This window comes from Rousettus aegyptiacus, unplaced genomic scaffold (assembly GCF_014176215.1).
Source record: "Rousettus aegyptiacus isolate mRouAeg1 unplaced genomic scaffold, mRouAeg1.p scaffold_m13_p_6, whole genome shotgun sequence".
Lineage (NCBI taxonomy): Eukaryota > Metazoa > Chordata > Mammalia > Chiroptera > Pteropodidae > Rousettus > Rousettus aegyptiacus.
Window position 1 is genome coordinate 10,062,724 of NW_023416309.1, and position 22,526 is coordinate 10,085,249.

General features: G+C 44.7%; 1 long non-coding RNA gene across 1 annotated transcript in view; it reads right to left on the reverse strand.

The window, feature by feature from the left end:
• The window catches only part of LOC107518075, a 31,945-nt gene extending 15,375 nt beyond the window's left edge, over positions 1 to 16,570 (reverse strand). The window contains exon 1 of the long non-coding RNA XR_001598728.2: positions 596 to 16,570. This is a non-coding gene — a long non-coding RNA (uncharacterized LOC107518075). The remainder of the gene's footprint in view (positions 1 to 595) is intronic.
• Between the last annotated feature and the right edge of the window lie 5,956 nt (positions 16,571 to 22,526).

Genomic DNA, 22,526 nt, shown 5'->3' on the forward strand with positions numbered 1-22,526 from the left:
TCAACCTTTGGAAAGCCTTGGCAGAAAGAAAGTTCTTCCTCACTGCCTGGCCCTAGCTCTGTCCTTGGGGCTGCTGTGCCAGCTGCCCCTTCCCCTAGGAGAGCCCCAGAGACAGTAGGCACTGAATACATCCCCAAAAGTCTTCATTTGCCAGACAAGAGGGCTCTCACAGGGAAGAGAATTATGGTGCATCTAAATCTAAGAGAAGTATACAGTAACACTGGATTAGGATCTACTGAGCGCCAGGCCAGCGTCAAGTATTTTTCATGTGTTAAACTCTACAGATATGGAAACTGAGGCTCAGAGAGGATAGTTGACTTGGCCCAAGATCACACTGCTAGTGAGCGGTAAAACTGAGATTCCTGTTCAAATCTTCTACATCTAGGCCCACACTCTCCACACCCATTTATCATGCCATTAACAGAAATGCATTTAAGTAGAAATACCTAGCACAGTGCATGGCTTGGTGGAGGTGATTATAAATGCCTGTGTAATTTGAATAGAATTATTAAATAAGGATCTTGTATTGATTTTCAACTGCTACTGTAACAAATCACCACAAACTTAGTGCCTTAAAACCACACAGATTTATTACCTTGTAATTCTGCAGGTCAGAAGTCCCAAATGGATTGGCGAAGCTGCACATTTTGCAGAGTCTCTAGAGGAGAATCTTGTTTCCTGATTCTAGAGGCTGCTCCAATTCCTTGCCTCATGGAGCCTTTCTCCATCTTCAGAGCTAGCAGCAAACCATCTTCAAATCTCTCTCTTTGAACTTTGCTTCCACCATATCAGCTTCACTAACATTCTTCCTCCTGCTTCCTTCTTATACGGACCCTTGTGATGACATTGGGCCCGCACAGATAATCTAGGGTAATCTCCCCATCTCAAAATCCTTCATTTATCCAGTTCTGCAAAGTTTCTTTTACCATGTAAGATAACATAGTCACAGAGTTTGGAATTAAAGCATGAGCATTTGGGGGTCCCATTATTCAGCCTACCACAGATCTTAATAAATGAAATCATAATAGCCATTCCTTCTTTAGAAATTACCCAGAAGTTTTAGTACATGGTTACAACGAACATAATTCCAGACTTTCAGAACAAGACTCAAATATTGGTCCTCCTTATCAATAATAATAACTTAGTGGCTACCATTTACATACTTGGTATCCTAAATGCCTTCCAAGGATTGTCTCGTTTTATCCTAAAAAGTGCCCTATGATTTAGACATTATTACCCCCAATTTACAAAATAGAAACAGAGACTTCAACAATTGCACAATTTTCTCAAGGCCACAGTTAGTAAATGGTAGAGCTTGGATTTGAACCTTGACTGTCTGAAGTTGGATTGGCCATCTTGATTCTTGGTTCAGGAATTATGGCCACAGGACAGCCTGTGCATAAAAGAAAAGTGCTCTGGAAAATACAAAGAGATCTTAATATTAAAAGGAAACAAATAATAATAAGGAAGCATTTGGGGCCAAATTCCAGTTCTGTCACTTTGGCCTCAGTTTCCTCATCTGTAAATGGGTTTAATAGCACCCACCTCCATGGGTTGGTATGGAGATTAAATGGAGATAATGCATGCAAAGTGCTGTAACAGTCTTCCACATATGTTAGCTGGGCAGGGAGAAAGACCAGGCGTGGCCTGAAGAATCCCAGAGCTGGGACTAATGCTAGTCCATGTTGAGCCAGTCCCTTCTGTTTGGACCCAAGCCTCCCAAGTACAGTGAAAATGATGGATTAAGCCACTCTCCAAGGCCCTCCCTTTCTCTGATTTCCTGGGAGAAGACCGTACATGCCTCCTCTAACTCCAAACGAATGACTTTCAGAGCATAGCTTCCAATGCTGCAAGCATTCTCATTTCTTGGTTCCAGGGAAGACTCAGAATGGATGGGAATGTGTAAAAAGGTCTGAAAAAATCTTGCTCACAACGACTTTTCACAGATGCCTTTCAAGCCTCTTGTAATAGAATCATTTATCAGGCACATGAAAACATGGCAGTGACTATGGGGTCTGGAGCCTGGTCTCAAACTGTATTATACATAGGGATTAATGAGTAGTGTGATCAACCAGGAAAGACTGGCTCTGTGGCTTAATGATGACATCATCTGGGCAGCTCCTTTGTCCCTCAGAAAAGAAGCTCCACCCCTTACCATCTCATACCCTTGGGCCAGATTGCAGTGTCAAAACAAGACAATGGGAGGGGCGCTGCCAGACCAGAGACGACGCCCAGGGGCCTGCCCCAAGTCATGCAGCAGGTTGACACCAGGCATAACTGTCTTCACATCCACAAATAGGCCACATGACCTTGGAGAAGTCATTTACCCTCTCTGTCCCTCAATTTCATCAACTATAAAATAGAGGCAATGATGTATCTATTTCAAAGGGTTGTTGTGAACATTAAATGAATTAAAACATGTAAGATACTTAGAAAGAGTACCCAGCCCATAATAAGTGCTACGATATTATTAGCTACTATCGCCTTAGAACTTGGCACCAAGCGCCCTGACTCCTACATTTATGCTCTTTCCATGGTGTCAAAGCATGTGTTTCTGCCAGGTCAGTGCTCTGACATTGCCATGTCACCCCTCCTCAGCTAAATAGAAGTCCTGGGCCAACAAGAACCCCAAGGTCCTCTTTAATTCTCCCAATTCGTCTGAAGTAGGACTGTTCATTCAACAATGCTCTCACTGGTGGCCTCTGAGTTCATTATAAAATAAATTGTTAGTTGTAACAGCCTAAGAGTTAAAAATGCCCAGCCAGAAGCTCCTTCTCTATGCAGTGATGAAGGTAATCAGGCAGAGGGAGAAGGTCCTCACCCTGTACCAGAAAGCTGGCCGAGCCAATTGGTCCCTGCTGGGTTTAAGTCTTCTGGATTCCCAGAGCCAGAAAGAAGGCCGCCCCTTGCTCTCCAGCCCCTCCAGATTCTGGCTGAGCTCTGAGAGTTGGCTGCCACATGGCCCTAACACAGCTGACCTTCAAGGAAGCAGGAGGCCTATACGGATATGGCAACACCCAGTGGGCTGCATGATAGCCAATTAATGGTCAACTTGTCACTTTGACCATTAAAAGCCCTGATGCTAAGGCTTCCTTTGATGTCTAACCCTCTCTGTCTCTTTCTCACACACATACACACAGCTCATTTTTTTAGTAAAGACATGACCCCAACACAGAGGAGGTCTACAGCACTGGGGAACTGGTTGGCAGGGGCAGCCACCGACAAACATGGCCCTGCTTAGCCAGCTGGGCCAGCAGAGCCCCAGACACAAATACAGTGTCCTGGTCTATTCAAGCTACTATCACAAAATACCACAGACTGTGCAGCTTATAAATAACATAAATTTATTTCTTACAGTTCTGGAAGCTAAAGTCTAAGATCATGGCACCAACATGGTGAATGAGGGTCCTCTTCCAGGTCACAGACTTTTCACTGTGTCTTCTCATGGTGGAAAGAGTGAGAGTACTCTGTGGTCTCTTTTATAAAACACTAATCTCATTCATGAGGTCTCTACCCACATGACCTAAACATCTCCCAAAGGCCCCACACCTCCAAATACTATTACCTTGGGCATAATTATTTCAACATATGAATTATGACCTAACACAAACATTCAGATCATAGTACATGGTATAAAAATGTGGCCTACAAAGATCCCACAAGTCTTTGTGACCCTGCAGTAGGGAACATCACATAGGATGGAGCAGGAATAGCTCCAGGAAAGAAAATAAAGCCCTGAAAATAAAGCAGGAAGTTGGGAGCGGCACGCCCAGGAACTCTGCTCCCTGCCAGTCCTTCAGAAATTGAAATAACCAGCTGAAGCAAAAGCTGTAAGAACATTATTTGCCAGGTGCGCCTTGGCTAGCAAAATCTGTCTTTACCCAGAATTCCTGAATCACATAAGAGGCCACTAAGCTTGGGTTCAATTTCTGATTGTCCCACTTATTAGTTTTGTGCCCTTCTAAAAGGAACTTATCCTCTCTTGATTTCAATTTCCTTATCTGTAAAATGGGTTACTCAATAAATACAAATAAATATTTCCTTATTTGTGTGATGATTGTAATCAAGCCCATCTTTCTTGGCTGATTATGAAAATTAGATATGATTCCATGGATAAACTGTTGAATGCAGTACCTGGCACATGGGAGATGCTCGGGAAATGGTATTATTAGATTCTTGATGAAAGGGGATACATGTCTCCCACAGTGCCCTCCCTCCCTCATGGGTTCAAATGACTTGAAGTCGCGTAGAAACTCTGCAGTGAACTGTGGTCTTGCAGGACTCCTCAAGGACACAATCTCCTTCAGAGCATTCACTAGGAAGCTGCCTACTCAAAAAAAAAAATAAGAACACAAGAAGCTGAGCCTGGTTCTGCCTTTCTGCCTGTGGTTGGGAGTGAGACAAATGGTTTCAGCTTGCCCTTGTTCTATGGCAGATGTATTTAGGCGTACTCGCCCTCTCCACAGCCTCAGCTGAACCGGTGGCCCTAAGAAGCCATTGTTGTACCACATGTTCTCCTCTGACTGGGCCAGAGATGGATACTTGACCTGAGGACATTAAGTTCATTGACTCACTAGTGACTAATAAGATTTTTCTCTCAAAAATTGAACCAAGTTAAAAAAAAATAATCAAACCAAGTTAGATAATAATGGGAATTAGGGGTTGTGTGGAGTCATGGCCATAGTTGGCCCTATAGCAAATGTCCAAACAAGCTGGAGGAGGGTGGTGTGCAGATCAGATAAACCGTGAGTAAGCAGAGGAATGCTGCCTGCAGAAAGGAAAACAGAACAGAGGCTGAGAAACAAATAACAAAGGTCACACAGCCCAAGAGAGATGGGAGACTGGAAACAGAGAGAAGCTACCTCATTCTCTGGTGGGCTCCCAGATTCAGTTCCCATGAGTTGGCTGGCATCACATTCCATCTAAAGAATCCTATACTGCTCCAGCAATCATGCCCTGTGCCTAAACCTCAGTTCATGAGCTGGAACACATGGATTATGTTTCATGCAACCCAATGGTTCTTACCTATAATAATGATGCAAAGAAGCATCCACCAAGAAGCAGGAAGACACCTTTCAGAGTCTTCGTGGCCCTAGTTAAGGAATCTGACTCTTCTATCCATCTTTTCTAGGGGTCCAAGCCCCATATGCAAGAACTTCCCAGAATTTTGAGACCGTATGCAGATTAGGCTGCCACAGAACTCTGGGTGTCATGGCTAGCTATCTCTAGAGATAAGAGGAGGTACTTGTAAAATATTCCTAGAGTTACTGTGCTCTACTGAGGAAGCTTCAGTGCAACCAGGACATGATGAAAATAATTGTTTTGGTCTCTTGGAACTGAAAAAGTCTCCTCCACCAAATAAAATCATAACTCTTCAAAGCCTCTAATCATTAACTAAGCAAGTCATCTGGAATCAAGAACCTTGGGTTCAAGTGCTGGCTCTGCTACTACTACCTCTGTGATCTGAGGCAAATAACCTCTCTATTGCTCAAATTATTCATCTCCTATTGTGATAGTATATGAGGTATGGTTTAGAAAGTTTTCAGCAAAATAATGCATCTAATTAAAAATATTATAAGAGCTTGTCCATTATAAGTTGTCTTCCATTATAAGTAACTGGCAACAAGTACTAAATAAATGTATTGTGATGGGAAGGCAAGCTGTTTGGTTGGTTGGTTTTTTTTAAAAAAAAAAAACATTAATGATGGGGGAAGCCCACTGAAATGGAAAAAATTCAGGTAGAAGTATGAGTAATATTTTACATTTTTAAAGTTGATTTTTCTCAACATTTTCACAAATATTGTCTCACATGCTCATCAAATAATATGGAATACAAGGGGAGACAGAACAACTATCCCAGTTACAGATAAAGCATCTGACTCCTCATTGTCTTTCCGTTCCTCACTAGGACAATCTAATTCTGTTTCACAGGAGACACCAGGAGGGAATGCTGAGTGGATTCAGGTAAACCAGTTGTCCTATTTTGAGCACTGTCTCTTTTCCACCTTTGGGACTATAGGAGGTCCCAAGAGTTGACGCTGCCACCTTTTTGCCTCTGGGTATTGAGTGGTCCTTAGAATAGGTCCAGGGTTAGGGGGACCTGTCTCTGTGAATCTCTGAAAGCCAGGCCAAGAGTGTCTTCCCAGTGGAACAGAAGATCACTTCTACAAACTCTAGAACCACTCTCAAATCCAGGGCCTTCCCCTCCTGGGGGCTCCCCCCAACTCTGTCTGTGTCACACAATATGGCCTAGAACTATACCCATAGTCTGATGCACATTAATTGTTTCTGTAGATCAGCTTTCCTCCACAAGTAGATTGGAAGTTGCCAGGAATTAAGAGTGGGATCTCTAGAGTTTGGCTGTCCACATTCAAAGCCCATCCCTGTCACTCTATGCTGTGTGATCTTGGACACTTTGCTTACCCTCCCTGAGCATGTTTCCTCCTCTGGAATAGTACTTATCTCATCAGTCTGTTGTGAGAATGAAATGAAATATTTAGAAGGAGAGCTCAGCCCTCTTCATCCTATAGAGGTGCCTGGCTATGATGCCCAGTGCCATTAAAAACACACATCACAGAACCTGCTCCCAGCCTACACTAGACCATGAAACCCTTGAGAAGAGGAACTGTATCTTATTCATCCTGCTATCCCCCAATTCCCAGTGCAATATCTGGCACAGATTTGAAGAATGATGAAAAAAATGAATGGGTTCCTTACAGCACATTCAGTTCCAGAATTGTTTGGCTTTAGTAATCATGAAAAGGCATTCTGTGAGCCCACACATTCTGTGAGTCCATACCTGTTGCCTAGGAGAGTCAGAGGCCAGGACATAGATTTAGGATTAGGACCTCTACTCAGGCAGGATGCAACATTCCCCCTGTAGATAACGCACATATAGATGACTGAGAGCCAGGGCCATTGGGCACCTTCCTGTGAGCCTTGGGAACACATTCTCAACTGGGACTCTGGTTTCCTGACAACCTCTCTCCACACACACACACACACACACACACACACACACACACACCAGGGAACACATTCTCAACTGGGACACTGGTTTCCTGACAACCTCTCTCTCTCTACACACACACACACACACACACACACACACACACACACACACACACACACACGGCCAGCAAGTCTTCATGCTGGCCTCACTTAGAAGGTCCCAATCCTCCTGGACAGTTGGTTGGAGGCCAGAAGCTGGACCAAGCAGGGACTAATAGGGATCCCTTGGGGTCCATGAGTGGGTCGTTTTCACTGGGGGTATGTACTGCCATGTGCGAAATGTCAATATCAACAGAGGTGTGTCCAGCTAGGATCCTATTTCAAGGGGCCAAATGGAATCTGGTAGCCATATTCTAAAACAACTCAGGGACCAAGAAAGTAAAGAGAAGTCACAGATAAAGTAGATTCAGATTTCAGACCAAGAGCTGAGCACAGAGGAAAGTCAGGGTCAGGGCATAGGGTCTAGACTTGAGGTAGCTGACTGGGAGTGTGTGTGTGTAATACTGGGGAGGGGATAAAAAGAAGAGAGCCACTGAAAGAACTAGTCTTGTAGAAAGCATGGGTTTTGATGAGAGGGGCTCTAAAGAATCATAGAAATGGTAGGTGCCAGCAAGATGAGGAGACTGACATTTCCATCCCCAGATGGGTGCTTGCTAAGCTGCAGAATCTGCAGCCCCAACCTCATACTGCCATGAGAGGAACAAAACCTAGGGAGGGAGTGTGCAAGTGAGGCTGACTTATGTTCCCTGGACCTTGAGGGTATACCTAATCATGGAACATGATGCCCATTTTCCCCTGGAGATATCTGAACACAGAATGCTGTTGGAGGAGCCTACACACCAGCAGTATGAGGGGAGCCAGGGGATAGAGTGCCTAAGAAGGTTTGGGGGCTTTCCACATCCTTGATCCATGGCCCACAGGAGGCAGAGGAGGACCTCAGCTCCTCCTGTGCTTTCACATGGAAGTGCAGAGGAAAGAGGATAAGCCAGAGCCCAGGGACAGCCCAAGAAGCAGTGCACCACCCAGAAAGGAAATGAAGCATGCACCAGCCATGGGGCTGAGGGGAGAAGTACTGGCTCTGAGGGCATCCTCAGTGATACATGATGGTGCTGGACTCTGCCCCAAGGACACTAGCCCCACCATCTACACAGATCATCGGGTCAGCCATGGCGGCAAGCTAAAGTGCAAATGCCTCCCACCACCCTCCCAACCATTTCTCTAGAAAGTCCTGCCTACCCAGCCCACCATCCCTGCCCCTGAAGCGAAAGGAGTGAGACACAAGACTCTGGAATAGGAGGAGTGAGAGAACAAACACTTCCCCCTCCCCACTTCCAACATCTGAGTACAGGTTTGGCCTGTAATGTGCAAAGGGTCTGAGAGTTTCAATTCAGAAATGAGCCAACAGTTTTGAACCAGCCTGGACTTTAAATAAACAGGAAGCTATGGACTCCACTCAAGCTGATGTTAAAGGTAACTTGACAGAGTTCAGCAGAAAATAGCAATTAGAGGAAAGTAAAACCATTTCATATTTCTATGCCATCAAGTTGACACTGGTCAATAAAACAGTTACTCGGAGACCAATGTGGAAGCTCCTCTCTAGACTGATGGGCAAAGGAAAAATGAAAGAGGTGGAGAGCTCTCTGGCCCCCACTTCTGTTTCTCAGCAAGACAGAACTTAAGTCAGAACCCTCTCAGTCTTAATTACCAAACAAAAAAATAACCAGACGAGCCTCTCACTGTATGTCTTTATTTATACTGTCATCTGCTCTGGCATTTTAATATCCAACTTTCCGTTGAAAGACAGATGCCTGGATGTTCACACCCCGTTCTAATGGCTTAATACCCTGGGTACTGGAGCAGGGAGTGGGCTGCGAGGAAGGAGGGGGGATGAAAGCCGCCACCACATTGAGCACAACTTTGGAGCAAATGGGTTTGAATATTCATTAAACAACATTTAATTTAAACACCCAAACTCTGAAAGCAGCAACATATGGCCTGTTTTATTTTACATAAACTGAATAGGAGGTTGGGCCATTAGTTTCTGCAGACATAATGTTCATTACCAATGAAGAATGCTTTCCTTTGAGGACACCCCTGCACTGTACTGGGCCCACTGCCCCACTGCCCCCACCGGTTCAGAGAGCCCAGGCTGAAGGCTCCCTTGTGGCACAGATACATCAACCAAATCCCCATCACTCATCAGGGGGCAGGATTAGGACTTCATTAAAGAAAGAAGGTAGACTCTGGAGGCTTTCTGGCTCCTTGGCTTGTGCCTTGGGAAAGTGGATTGGACAGAATTCTCGTCCTCATGGACTAGGCCTCCTTGGTGCCTGGGGAAATGGGCGGCAGTGCCCAGATGGCATAAGCTTGACCTCCTCTGCCCATGCACAACTGCCATCCAGTAGTCATGCCAGGCCCCAGGACTCTGCTCGCCTACCCTGGAGCTTAGGGTTGTGTACATGTTTATACAGAAGGCTCTGAGTAAAGAGCAAGATATGTATCTGTGTGCTTTTGTGTGTGAGCATGAGTGTGTATTTCTGTGGGGGAATGTGTACACATGGTCCCATGTGCTAGATATGTATGCATATGCATATATATGTAGCGGCTCTCTGGCTGTGCTTCTAGCTGTACATGTGTGTGTTCATACACAAAAGATTTCCCTGGGGAGGTAGGAGGTATCCTCTGCAAGCCCTGTGTGCAGGTATGAGGATCCTGGAAGGTGTGTAGGTATATACATCCACATGGGTGTGTGTGTGTGTGTGTGTTTGCTTTTTTTTATATAACTACCGGTCACTCAGGGATTCTTAACTCAGGGCCACAGACATTATCCATGGAGTCCATGGATAGAATGCAAGGAGGCCATGAACTTGGATGGAAAAAAAAATTACATCTTTATTTCATTAACTTCTAACTTTTTTCAACTATGAATATAAACAAATCCCAGCAGTCCGATCAGACCCAGTGACTCTGTCACCATCAGAAATCAGAGATATTTTCATATAACATCACAGCTGTTACAAATATCTTAAAATGTCTTCCATGCTCCATCAGTACTTGGAATTATAGTAGTTATTAGACCTGCCATGAGATACCATTATCACATTAAAAAGAAGCATATATGGTACTGTGTCAGAATATTTGAATATTTTGCTAAATATACTTGAACAGAATTGGTTTCCTTTGTAAGTTCACATTTTTTTATGCATTTTACAGAATTCTAGGAAGGAGCCCCTGGGCACCAGCCTGCCCAGGGGCAAAGAAAAGGCCCTGTGTGGGAGTCTGGCATGAAGATGCCTGTGATCCAGCAAGCACTCACAGGAGCCCACATGGATGTGTTCATAGACCACCAGCACAGGTGGGACCAGTGCCTTCCATTCTGAACACCCTCCCAAGAGGGTGAGTGTCCTTAGGGGTAGGGGGATCAAAAGACCTGACTCTATAAAAAGATAGATTTCTCCCCATATTCTCAATAGTGCTAAAAACCATGAGGACAGCCCAAGCCAGCCAACTCTCCAGAAGAAACAGCTTCAGAGCATCTCCTTGACATCTCCTAACCCTCCAGGCCTAGTAGAACAAAAGAAAAGCAAGGACTCAGGCAGGGCTATGGAGCACACTTCCAGGCTCTTGCCGTTCCCATTCATGTCTCTTCATCACTGCTTATCCATCCAAATATCAATTAGGCTTTCTTCAATAACCAGGACAGAAATGCCAACTCAAACTACCTTAAACCACAGACATTTATTACCCCCTGTGACTAAAGTCCAGGATAATAGGTTCTTCAGGTGGGTTTGAGTAAGGCTGTTTCTGTGCCATTCTCCCACCTCTGTCCTGCTCCAAATCTCAACTTTGTCTTCAGGCTGGCTTCTCTCATGGTAACAAAAATGCCTGTGGCAGTTCCAAGCCTCATATCTGCACATCATACCACCTGGAGCAGGAACGATTTCTTCCCAGCCATCAGACAGAAGCCTTCCTGCCAACTCTGATTGGCCCAACCTCAATCAGTCACTGACCAGGGGCAATTCCATGCACTGATGGCTTAGGTCTAGGTCACTGCCCATTGCCAAATTATCACTACAGTGGCAGTGGATGCCACACATTTATTAGCTCATGCCAAGTCAAGATCCACCCCTCCCCAAAAAAACATAAGTGGGAAAAGTGGCAGAGATAGAATGGATGCCTGAAGAGGTAACCGGGAAATCCTCCAAGATCTCTTTCCACAAATTGCGAAGCAGGGACCCCAGCTTCCAACCTAACTAGCAGTACCCGGGGCAGGGGCCATCTTATGCCTCCCTATTCACCAACCCCAAAGTTGGAAACTCCAAGTCAGAAAAGCACTTCCTGTTTCCTTAGTCACCACAACAGGCCCTAAATCTGCTAATTAGTATACTAATAGCCACTCTCAGTTACTGCCACACAACTCTGAGGTGTTTCCCCCTCCCCACAGACAGCAGAGTTCTTTAGTAAAAGGACACCATCTGGGGGACAGGAGAGCTGACTTCTCCTTAAATTAGTGGGGAATTCCTTTTGAGGACCTGTTTCCCACATTGTCAAAGAGGAGACTGGACAAACTAAACCTAAAAGCTCTTCTCAACTGACAATTCATGCATCACATCAAGGGAAGAGCTTCTAAACTCTGGCATTTTATACACCCATCACCTCCTATCTGAGATTTGCCACAGCCTCCCAGCTGGTCTCTATGCTCCCCAGCCCACTGTGCTCCCCACAGACACCATTTGGTTGGTCAGTCATTCAGCAAGTATTTATCCTGCTGGGTATCATGCACTGTTCTAGGTGCAAGGGATATAGCAATGAACAAATTAGACACATATGAAGAAAAAAAATCCTGCCTTCATGAAGTTTCTCTTTCAGTGAGGAGACAATTAACAAACAAGAAAATGTTAAAAGTGAATGCTGAGGAGAAAAAAATTAAAGCCAGGAAGGAAATTTGAGGAAGGTTGCAACCTTTGATAAGATAATGAGATGTCTCTGAGAATACCTGAGCAAAGACCAAAAGGAGGGAAGAGCATACCCCACAGACTAGCTGCGGGAAGAGTGGGCCAGGCAGAAACAATGACAAATGCAAAGGCCCTGGGCTGACAAGCTGGAGGAGAAGAGCTAGCAGCCTCGAGGGGCATGGGAGACCAGGTCTCTGGCCGTGCAGAACATGGAGAGCCTTTCAGCATCTCATTGAGATTTGCAGCCCCTGAAGAGTTCTGAACAGAGGCGTGACCTCATCTGACTGATTTTCAGTGTACTCCAACCTCAGCAGTAACAAGGTGAGATTTGGGGACTTGGACCAGATAAGTCATAAAGGTGGAAAGAAGCAGTCAGTTCTCGATATATTTTGAAATAAGATCCGAAAGATCTGTGGATGGAGTGGACATGGAGGTGAGAGAAAGAACTGAGACTGTTTACAGGGTTTCAGCCCCAGCAAATGGAGTACGAAGTTGCCATCCATGGGTGAGAAAGGTCAGCAGAGAACAGGGAAAGCAGGGAATAGTCCGTTCCTGGCCAGTGCCACTTATAAAACTCAAACCTAATGGCACCATTCCTCCGCTTAAAATCCTTCAGTGCCTTCCCCTGCCCTCCAAGTAAAGTCTGACCTGGAAATACCTGCTACAGCCCTTACAGTGTAGGGCCTACACAATCCAGCCTTACCCCCTCCAGGTCTTGGAATCTGCTCTTCTCTCTTCCTGGGAAATTCCTCCTCATGCTTGCAACTCTGAGCCCCAATTCCCTCATCTGCAAAAGGGAAAATGAGAGTGTAGAACAAGATGATTTTCAAATCATCTTGGTGCACTGGGTGCAGCATTCTGTAGTCTGTGGCCCTAGGTTTCTGTGCCCTGCCCCCTTGACTGGTGCCAGGGAAGACTAGCAGCAGTCAGAATCCAACCAAGAGTGTCCCCACTACAAGCGGGGGCATTCACCAATAGTCAGCCTGAAATACAAATGCCAAAGCTTGAAGGGAAAGAGCTTGGAAGGGGAGAAGCCAGGTGCCCATGAGAGTCTGAGTAGAGGAAGGAGTGACAAACAACATAGGCTGGAGTAGACAAGAACGCAAAAACCAATGTGCCTTTGCCCAAGCAGAGTCCCTCCATTTGGGATACTCCCTCCACCCAGGTTCATCCTTCACAGCGATTCCAGCAGCCTCTTCCCTGAGCTAGTCCACAGTCCTTTCTCTACATGCCCAGGTTCTCAAGCCATCTGTGCAACAGCACTCAGCTCATAGGCTTCGAATCCTAAAGAGCCCCCTATGAGAGCCCTCCTCTAGGAAAAGTGAGCCAGGCGGGCAAGGACCTTACCCACATTACACGCCTAGTAGGTAGGAAAATCAGATGTAAACTCCAAGCTCCAAATTGCAAGTCCAAATTCAGGGTTCTCTCCAGGACTCTTTCCAAACTTAGTTCAAGTCCCCTCACCCAAAGGAAGTCCTCCTGCTATTTTTGGTACCCACCCTTCTGCAAGTCTTCCCCTCTGCAAGCCACTTAGTGGTGGATGCATTGGGGCTCAGACTTCATTTTCTCACCTCCATGCCCACCCACTCCCACTCCAGAGAATGGACCTGGAGCCTTATGCACAGATGTGTCTTAAACTTTTTATGAAATCAGATCACCAACATATAGTATTGTGCTCAAGATGTGAGCTTCCAGATGGGCAACCTGTACTTTGTGGGGAGAAGTGGGGGAGCCAGCAAGCCTGAAGGAATGTGATCTAGACCACTCCCCCAGCCCCTGGCTTGCTCCTAATCCAGCCACCTCCTGTCACCTTCAGGATGTGAACAAGCCAGAGAGAGAGAGAGATTCCTTCTCCCTTATCCTCCCTCACCTTCCGCCCAGGGATGTTATGAGAATTAATGAGATAACAGATGAAGTGCCTCCAAGGAAACAGGCTACATAAATCCAAAGTGTTGTTATTAAGTTCCAAATTTAGCCCTTGGGATCAGTGAGGCCTGACGGATCTGAGCTGGGAGCAATCCCAGCTGCATGCACAGGAAGTCCCGGTAAAACCAGAAGCCACAACATACAGGCTTTAGGGGTCAAAAGATAGCCTAAAAAATCCCCCAAGCCTATACTTCACAAAAGTCCCAAAGAGCCTCCACTGTAATCCCACAAAGTAAGCAGCTAAATTCTTCTTCTATGCCACCAATGACAGGAAGCTTACCATGCACTAAGGCACGCCCTGCCTTCTTCCATTAGCTCTAAGTTCTAAAACCATCTCCTGTCCAACCAAACCATTTCATCATATTTTCCACACGAAAGGACAAATCTGACCCCTTTCAATAGCCCTTAACCAACAGTCCTTCTCTGCTCATTTCCACCTAAATATGTCCAGACCTTTCAAACAGGCCTCATGAACTATCATCTGAAGGCCGGCCACCATCCTGATGCTCTTTTCTGGATGAGCTCCACTTTGTGGCTTCGGAAAAATAACATAGCTTCCAGGAATGGTCTAACAGAACAGGGTAGAACAGGACCCACCAGGAAATGTAGAGTGACTGCTAACTAACACAGTTACTATCAGGCATGATAAAAATGTTCAAAAATTAGGTGGTGGTGATGATTATACAACTCTGCAATTATACTGAAGCCCACTAAATTGTATACTTTAAAAGAATGAATATTTTGATATGTGAATTATATCTCAATAAAGCTATATTCTAAATAAAAGTTTTTAAAAATATAGTTTTTTAAGTGGCAACATAGCATAGTCTGGGGGTGACAAGGAGAGAAGGTAGAAGTCTTAGCAACATGAGGGGCAGCCACCATGGGAACACCAGCGGCCCTGTCTATTTTCACCCCCCTCAACCCGTTAAGTGGGCAGTAGGCTCCATGAACTGACAGGACTAGGGGATCCCTCTCCTGGGCCGAACCAGTCAGCGTCTCATCCCTGGGAAGTGACGAGTAGGACGTAGAGTCTAATTAATATTGTTGGATGCTTGGAATGGGAAGTAATGGGAAGCCTGGCATAATAATAGCCATGGGAAAGGAGAACAAAAAGAGCCAGCCTGCAAAGAAAGAGTGAAGTAGCCTCAAAGAGGGGAAAGGAGGAAGGAGGGAGAGCTGATTTGCACTGGAATACTTTCCTATCCCAATGTCAGAGAGGCTACCAGCAATGCCTACATTTTGGTTGTTCGACACCTCCCAGCTTCCCAATTAATCCCCTCTTTTGCTTGAGAGGCTTCTGTTCAATGAGTCTTAATGAAGCATCAATTTACTTCTTCCTGCTGTGGCAAAGACTGGTAGTTGTTACCCAAAACCATTCTCTGAAATTTCACCTGGGCTAGAGCTACCCTATATTTCCCAGCCTCCCTTGCAGTCAGGTGTGCCGGGTGACTAAGTTGCAGCCAATGATAGAAACAGAAATGACAAGGGTGGACTTCTGGTCAGGCTTTTGTGGAGAACTGGGTCCCTCTCCTCCACCTCTTTTTTCCATTCTGCTAGACAGATGCAGGTGACCATGAGGCCCTAAGGATGGCCAAGACAACAAATAGCAGGAGCCTGGGTTCCTGAATCACCAGATGCAGAGGAAAGCTTCCTAATGACCATGAATACCCTACCTTAGACTTCTCCAAAAGTCAAGAATAAATATGTATTGTTTATGCCAATCACATTTGGGGGCCATCTGTTTGAGCAGTTTAATCTGTTAAAACTGAAACAAGGCAAGAGGGCAGTCTCTCTCTCACCAACATGAAGAAGGGCCCAGGACAGGGACTGGAGTGAGGTACTCTTATGGTCATGAAAGTACTAACTCTGCATTTGTACCACCGTGAGTGAACACTTCCTTAGATTTCACATCCTAAGCATCTCTTTGCCTCACCTTTGTCCCAGCTCTGCCGGCCCCCACTGTAACTGGCAGCAGTCTAACAGAATGGAGCCAACACTATGAGCAACAAAGCAGAAAAAGAAAATGTCTAGGTCCTGATGACATTGTTGAATTGCTGCATTAATCAACCCTGAACACCCCTCTGCATCTAGGTGGGTTCTTACATATGCGAATAAATGTCCTCATTGTTCAAGGCAGTTTAAGTAGAGTTGTCAGTTACTTATAGGCCGAAGGCCTCCTACCCAACACACCATCTAAACCAAAGACAAAGCCAGATCAGAGAGCACCAACTGCAGATGTTTCAACTCAGCCTCCAAAGAAATAGTTCTGTTTCAGTGATGCTCTTCAAGACAGCACAGGGCAATAAGGTGAACAGCATGAAAAAGTACCTCCAACAATACTGCAGTGCTTTGTAACCATATGAATAGAAGGAAAATAGTGTTGGGAAAGCTAGACAGCCATATGCCAAAGAATGAAACTGGGCCTCTATCTTATACCATACACAAAATCAACTACATAGATTAAAGATTTGTATGTAAGACCTGAAACCAGAAAGTTCCTAAAAGAAAACATAGGCAGTGAGGTCTTTGACATCAATCTTGGTGGTGATTTTTTGGATTTCACACCAAAAACTAAGGTAACAAAAGCAAAAATAAACAAGTGGGACTACATCAAACTGAAAAGTTTATACACAGCAAAGGAAACCTTCAACAAAATAAAAAGGCAACCTGTCAAATCAGAGAAAATATTTGCAAACAATATATTGAATAAGGGGTATCTAAAATATATAAACAACTCATACAAAAAATTTTCAATTTAAAAAACAGGCAAAGGAAATGAGTAAACATTTTTCCAAAAGAAGACATACAGATAGCTGACAGGTACATGAAAAGTTGCTCAACATCACTAATCATCATGGAACTGCATATCAAAACCACAGTATCACCTTACACCTGTTAGCATAGCTGTCATCAAAAAGACAAGAGATAACGAGTGTTGGCAAAGATGTGTAGAAAAGGGAACCTTTGTGCACTGTAAGTAGGAATGTAAATTGGTGCAACCACTATGGAGAATGATATGGAGGTTCCCCAGAAAGTTAAAAATACAACTACCATGTGATCCAGCAATTCCACTCTTGGGTATATATCCAAAGAAAATGAAATCACCATCTCAAAGAAATCTGCACTCCCATGTTCACTGCAGCATTATTTACAATAGCTAAGACATAAAAACTAAATGTCCACAAATGAATGAATGGATAAATGTACACACACACACACACACAGAAATATTAACAAAAAAGAAATCCTGCCACTTGTGACAACATGGATGGACCTTGAAGCCATTACTCTCAGTGAAATGTTAAAGACAAATATTTTATGATCTGTTATACATGGGATATAAAAAAAAACAAAACATGAACTCATAGAAACAGAACAGATTGGTGGTAGCCAAAGGCAAGGGTCAGGGAAATAAGGAGGGTGGAAGATGGGTAAAATGAGTAAAGGGGGTCAAAAGGGACAAACTTCTAGTTATAATATACATAAATTCTGGGGATGTAATGTACAGAACAGTGACTATAGTTAAAAAGACTGTGTTGTACATTTGCAGGTTGCTAAGCAAGTAATTCTTTAAAGTTCTTATTATAAGAAAAAAGAAAATTTGTAAGTGATGGATGTTAACTAGACTTACTGTGGTAATCATTTCACTCTGTGTGTGTATCTCAAATATATATATATCAAATAATTGTTAAATAAGCTATATATATCAAACAATTGTTATATAAACTTTGTTACATCAATTATTTCTCAATAAAATGAAGAAGAAACCACTTAAGGGTGGAATGTTAAATAAACAGAAAAAAAAGAAATGGCACCTGAGTAGCAAATGGCTCATGGGCTATCAGGAGAGGAGCCAGCTCAAGGTGAAGAGGCTTGAAGCTCTCCCCACCACTGATGAGCTAAGGATCTTGGAAATAGTCACCTGACCTCTCTGTGCCTCAGTGGACTCATCTATAAAAAGAAAAACAGGCAGTGCAAAATGGCAGCGTCGGATCAACTGAAGAGCTTTCTTTCCTTCTGCAAGGAGGCCTGAAGGAAAGAGGTATCCTCTTTCACATCTCCTCCACCAAGGAGAGCAGCAGCTTGATGGTGTTTGCCTACGGGTTGGGCAATTTCTAACTAAACTGAGTAGCATCACAAACAGTAGGAGCCAGCAGAGGGCTGGACCATATCCTGTCTTGAATCCCCTCTGGCTCAGAGATGCGCACATCTACAGCTTTCTGAAAACACAATTCCAGAGACTAACTGCAGAGGGGCTCAGCTGGGTGAGCAGTCACTGTGAGGTGTAGGACACCAATCCTTGGATTAATGAGGTGAATGCCAAAGCACTCGAACTGTCGCAGCCCCTCCCTCAGAAGCAATGTATTTTCAGAAGAAAAATACACCGCAGCTGAGAACAGGGTGTAAATCTTTCCTTCCTCCCAGCAATACAGAATAAAAATCTAGAGGCAAATCCTTGATGTCCAAAGATCTGTATATTTTTTTTAAATCCAATTTGATAGGTTCCACATTACTGCCTTGCACCGAGTTCCTGCCAAGGATTACTTAGGGATATACGAGATGGATGTATTGCAGCAGGGCTTACAGCTGCCCTGCAATCCGAGTTCTTTGAATAGGACAAGTCTGTCTCCATTCCCCAGGGCAGCATTTCACATGTGGAGATAAAGATGCTGAAAGCCACCTTCTCAGTGCCACTCCCTAATCTTAAGAGTGGGAAACTGAGTCCCAGAGAAAAAAGGGGACTTGCCTGAGAGCAGTACATAACGTTGGGGCAGAGCTAAGGCTTGAAAACAGGTCTTGTGACCCAGCACTCTGGCCCCCAAAATTGTCAAAGAACTTAACAGAGGCATTGCACTAAAGGAAGAACACTGAACCAGAATTGGGCCTCTGAAGCTCTAGCATTCTTCCTCCCAAAGAAATTGTAAGCCCCTTGGCTGGGCAGCTACAAGAGGAATGCTGTCTGTACAGGATCTGCAGAGACACTGCAACACAGATGGACAGACATTGCCACGCACATGTGAACAGCAGGAAGCCATACAGGTTGAGCTTCCCTAAGAGGGCCAAATTCTATAAACAAGATTATCACCCCCATTAGACCTTCTCTGAGAAGGAATGACCTCTCCAGTTGATGTGGCATCAGGCTTTTTTCATGCTTCCACAACGGGAGCGGCCAGGACAAAGCAAGCCGGATCCAAGTCTGTGCCAACAGTGCCCCCTCGTGGGAGTCTATGTGGCTCATCAGACCTCTATTCCACCAAAGGGTAATGATAGGATGGCCTATGGCACTGCCCTTCCTGGTCTCCACAACTGTTCCCTCTGGAATGTCTTCCTTTCCCTCTCCTAGTTCAGTGGTTCTCAAACTTCAGCTCGTATCATAATCACCTATGGGACTTGTTAAAAACAAGATTGCTGGGCTCATCCTCAAGTTTCTGAGTAGGTCTGGGGTGGGACCTTAGAATTTACATTTTTAATGAGCTCCCAGATGATGCTGATGCTGCCTGTTCAAGCCCACTTTGGGAGAATCACTGCCTTAGCTAATCTCTGCACCCATCAAGACTCAGTGTAAATTGTGGCTCCTTAGTGAGTTCCACAAATGTCCCCAGACATTTCACAATGTCAAAAACTGTAATTTTGACCAAGTTCCTTAGCCTCTTTGAGCCTCGACCTCATCTGTACTTTCTTCATAGAGGTAGTTATAAAAAATAAACAAGATAATTTACACAACACACATACCATGTACCTGGCACATAGAAAACTATTGTCATTACTATTAGCAGTAGTGTTACTGTTCATTTCCCAATTATCATGTCTTCTAAGACACAGAATTCTCAAAGGCAGAAAAGACCTTACTCTTTAGCGCAAGTTCTCTTAACCTAGCTGATTAACAGCATCACCTGGAAGCTGTTAAAACTTCAGATGTTTGGGTGCCACCAAAAACTAGCAACTCTAGAAATTGGGACAAAAAGCCTGGGCATTTGTGTTTTGAACAAGCCCCCACATGCCGGGTTTGGGACCCATTCATCTAACCCTTGTACCTCATCTAGACAAAGGGAAATGGAAGCCCAGAAAAGGAAAACCCTTTGCCCATTCATTGATAGCTGGCTGGAGGCTGGGTGGGAATCAAAGTTGTCTCCCGATTCGTTGTCCTTTGCCAAGCTAAACCCCTAACCTCCTGCACAAGCCCCCTCTACTATGTACATGACAAGGAATCAACAGCCTAAGTATCTCCCATGCAGAGGAATTCAGCATGTGACAAGGACACTGAATCCATTGTTGAACACTTAATTCTCCAGTATGTTTTCATGACTAAAATATTGAATGAGAAACCCGTAGCCTGGCATACATAGTCCTCCCTGACCTGTTCCCTGTTGACCTCTCCAGTCTCATTCCCCACTAGAACCTCATTTGTACCATAACTCCCAACCAGACCATGGACAGTTTGTTGTTATGGGGGTATCTTCTGCAACACCTGGTATCAAGATTGTTCAAAGGTGAGTGGAAGTGGACTAGAACTCAGGAAAGCCTGCTTTGCCAGCATAAATGAAGCAAGTAACACTCCTGTGCTCTTGCAGACAACCTGGTGGATTTCAAAAATGGAGTATCTAGCAGAAACGCAATATGCACACTCTGCTGGAAGCCTCCAGTCACCTCAGGGCCTTCCAGCTCACTGATTACAAAACGCCTACCTGAACACTCTGCTCCCATGCTATCCAATCTGATCCCCTCTTCCCCAACACAATGACTGGTCTTACCTCATTCTGCCTATTCCCATCTCTTTTGTCCTTTTCCATTTTTCAAGGACCCAAATGGGAACCCTGGTCTTACCCCAGCTGGTGTTACTCTTAGAAGCCAGCCAAGACGCAGCCCCCTGCATTGATTCTCTCACCTCTGGATTCCTTTTCAATGCAATTTATAGTGTTTCTTCTTAAGAAGCCAGGACTTGAAAGACTTGGTAAGCTGCTAAACTGAGCTTTGAGGGCAGGGAGTGCTTCTTACCCATCTCCCAGGACAAGAATAACAGTTCAGTAAATGGAGAAGTCAGTTGGCTATCTAATGACTTTACAATAATTCCCTGGCAACACACACCTTGCTGAGCACATGGATGGACAAATCGTGATTCTTATACATTATATGCTCACCAAAAACAGCTGCTCAATAAATGAGTCAAGAAATAAATGCTTAACAATGGAGACTAGTCATACCACTGTTCCAATCACAGCCCCACCACTTAGTACTATGAGCTGCTTAACTGCTCTAAACCCTCCCCAAGATGGGTCCAGTGAGACTTGCCTTAGGGTTAGTGTGCAGACTAAAGGAGGCAATTACAGTTTAGAAGAGCACCTGCTTCAGCTCCAAGACTATAAAATATTGGAGTTTTTGCCTTAAATACTTAAAAAGAAAAACCGAAAAACATTGCCTTCTAGAACCCAAAATAATCTTGCCAGGAGAGCATTGCTAAAAGCTACCTACCTGGGTACCTGCAGCTACAAATGGAACTTAAGAGGTGAAGTTCTAAGCCAAGCTGTAAAGAAGCACACCAGTATTCACTGGACTCTTTAGAACTGCCCCCTATTCAGAACCACCTCTGGCTTCTCACCACTCTTCAAAGATCCTTTCTACTCTCACAAAGCCACAGCCCCAACCAGCACAAGTTGAGGGAAGTGCCGTGGCTCTCCCTCCCTCACTGTTGACACAGATTAGCAGTCAACTTTGCATTTTTATGGAGGCCCTTTCAAAGCTTGTTGACAGCAGAGTGTGGTCTGGTTACTGTCAGTACCAAAAGAGTGACGAATCTCCAAGAATTCTGAAGTGCAATAGCACAATTGTACACGATTCAAAGGGAGTTCCTGCAGTCCCCGCTTCCTGTCTCAGATGCTTGGCACTTCAGTTTCCAAACTCTTCTCACAGATGCTACATCATTTGAGCTTCAAAACAGCCTGGGTCAGGTAAGACCAAGTACCCTAGGGAGCTCTAAATTAAAAAGAAGTTAACCCACTCAGGGGGCCAAGTAACTTACCCAGATACTCAGCCAGACTAGATGGAAGGAGCATACAGAAGGGACACAAGATCAGAGAACAGATGAGGGTGGCAGGATAGCTGTAGGGGCAGAAGCTATGGTAGACTGGAGAACACACACACATCCTGAGGTTCCTCTAAACCTACCATCGTGGGCCAGCTATTGATTCCTCTGATAGAGGCTAGAAATCTGGATTTTTATGTAAAATCTGCCCAATATCAAAAACCTTGCCTAATAAAGCTTATGAATAAGATTGCCAGTTTGTGACTTCTCCAACATCCCAGCCCAGGCAGTTCCCCTGAAAAGATGCCCAAGAAGATACTGGCTGAATGACTACAAACTGTCCTGAGTTCATTCCTATTTTAAAGGCCTCCACCCTTTTGTGACTTTGATGCCCACCTTCACCTCCATTCAGGCCTCCAGCTGCTGTGCCCTCTTATCTTCCCACCAGTCTCTAGTACCCCACTCTGAAAACCACCTCCTACTCTTCAAATCCTGCTCCACTGCTTCCACTAGGCCAGCTCCTGAACTATGTGAACAGCTCCTGGGACCACACCCCTCCCACCCCTGCTGCCCTGTCCCACAGCCAGCCCCAAAAAAACCTTTCCCAGTAC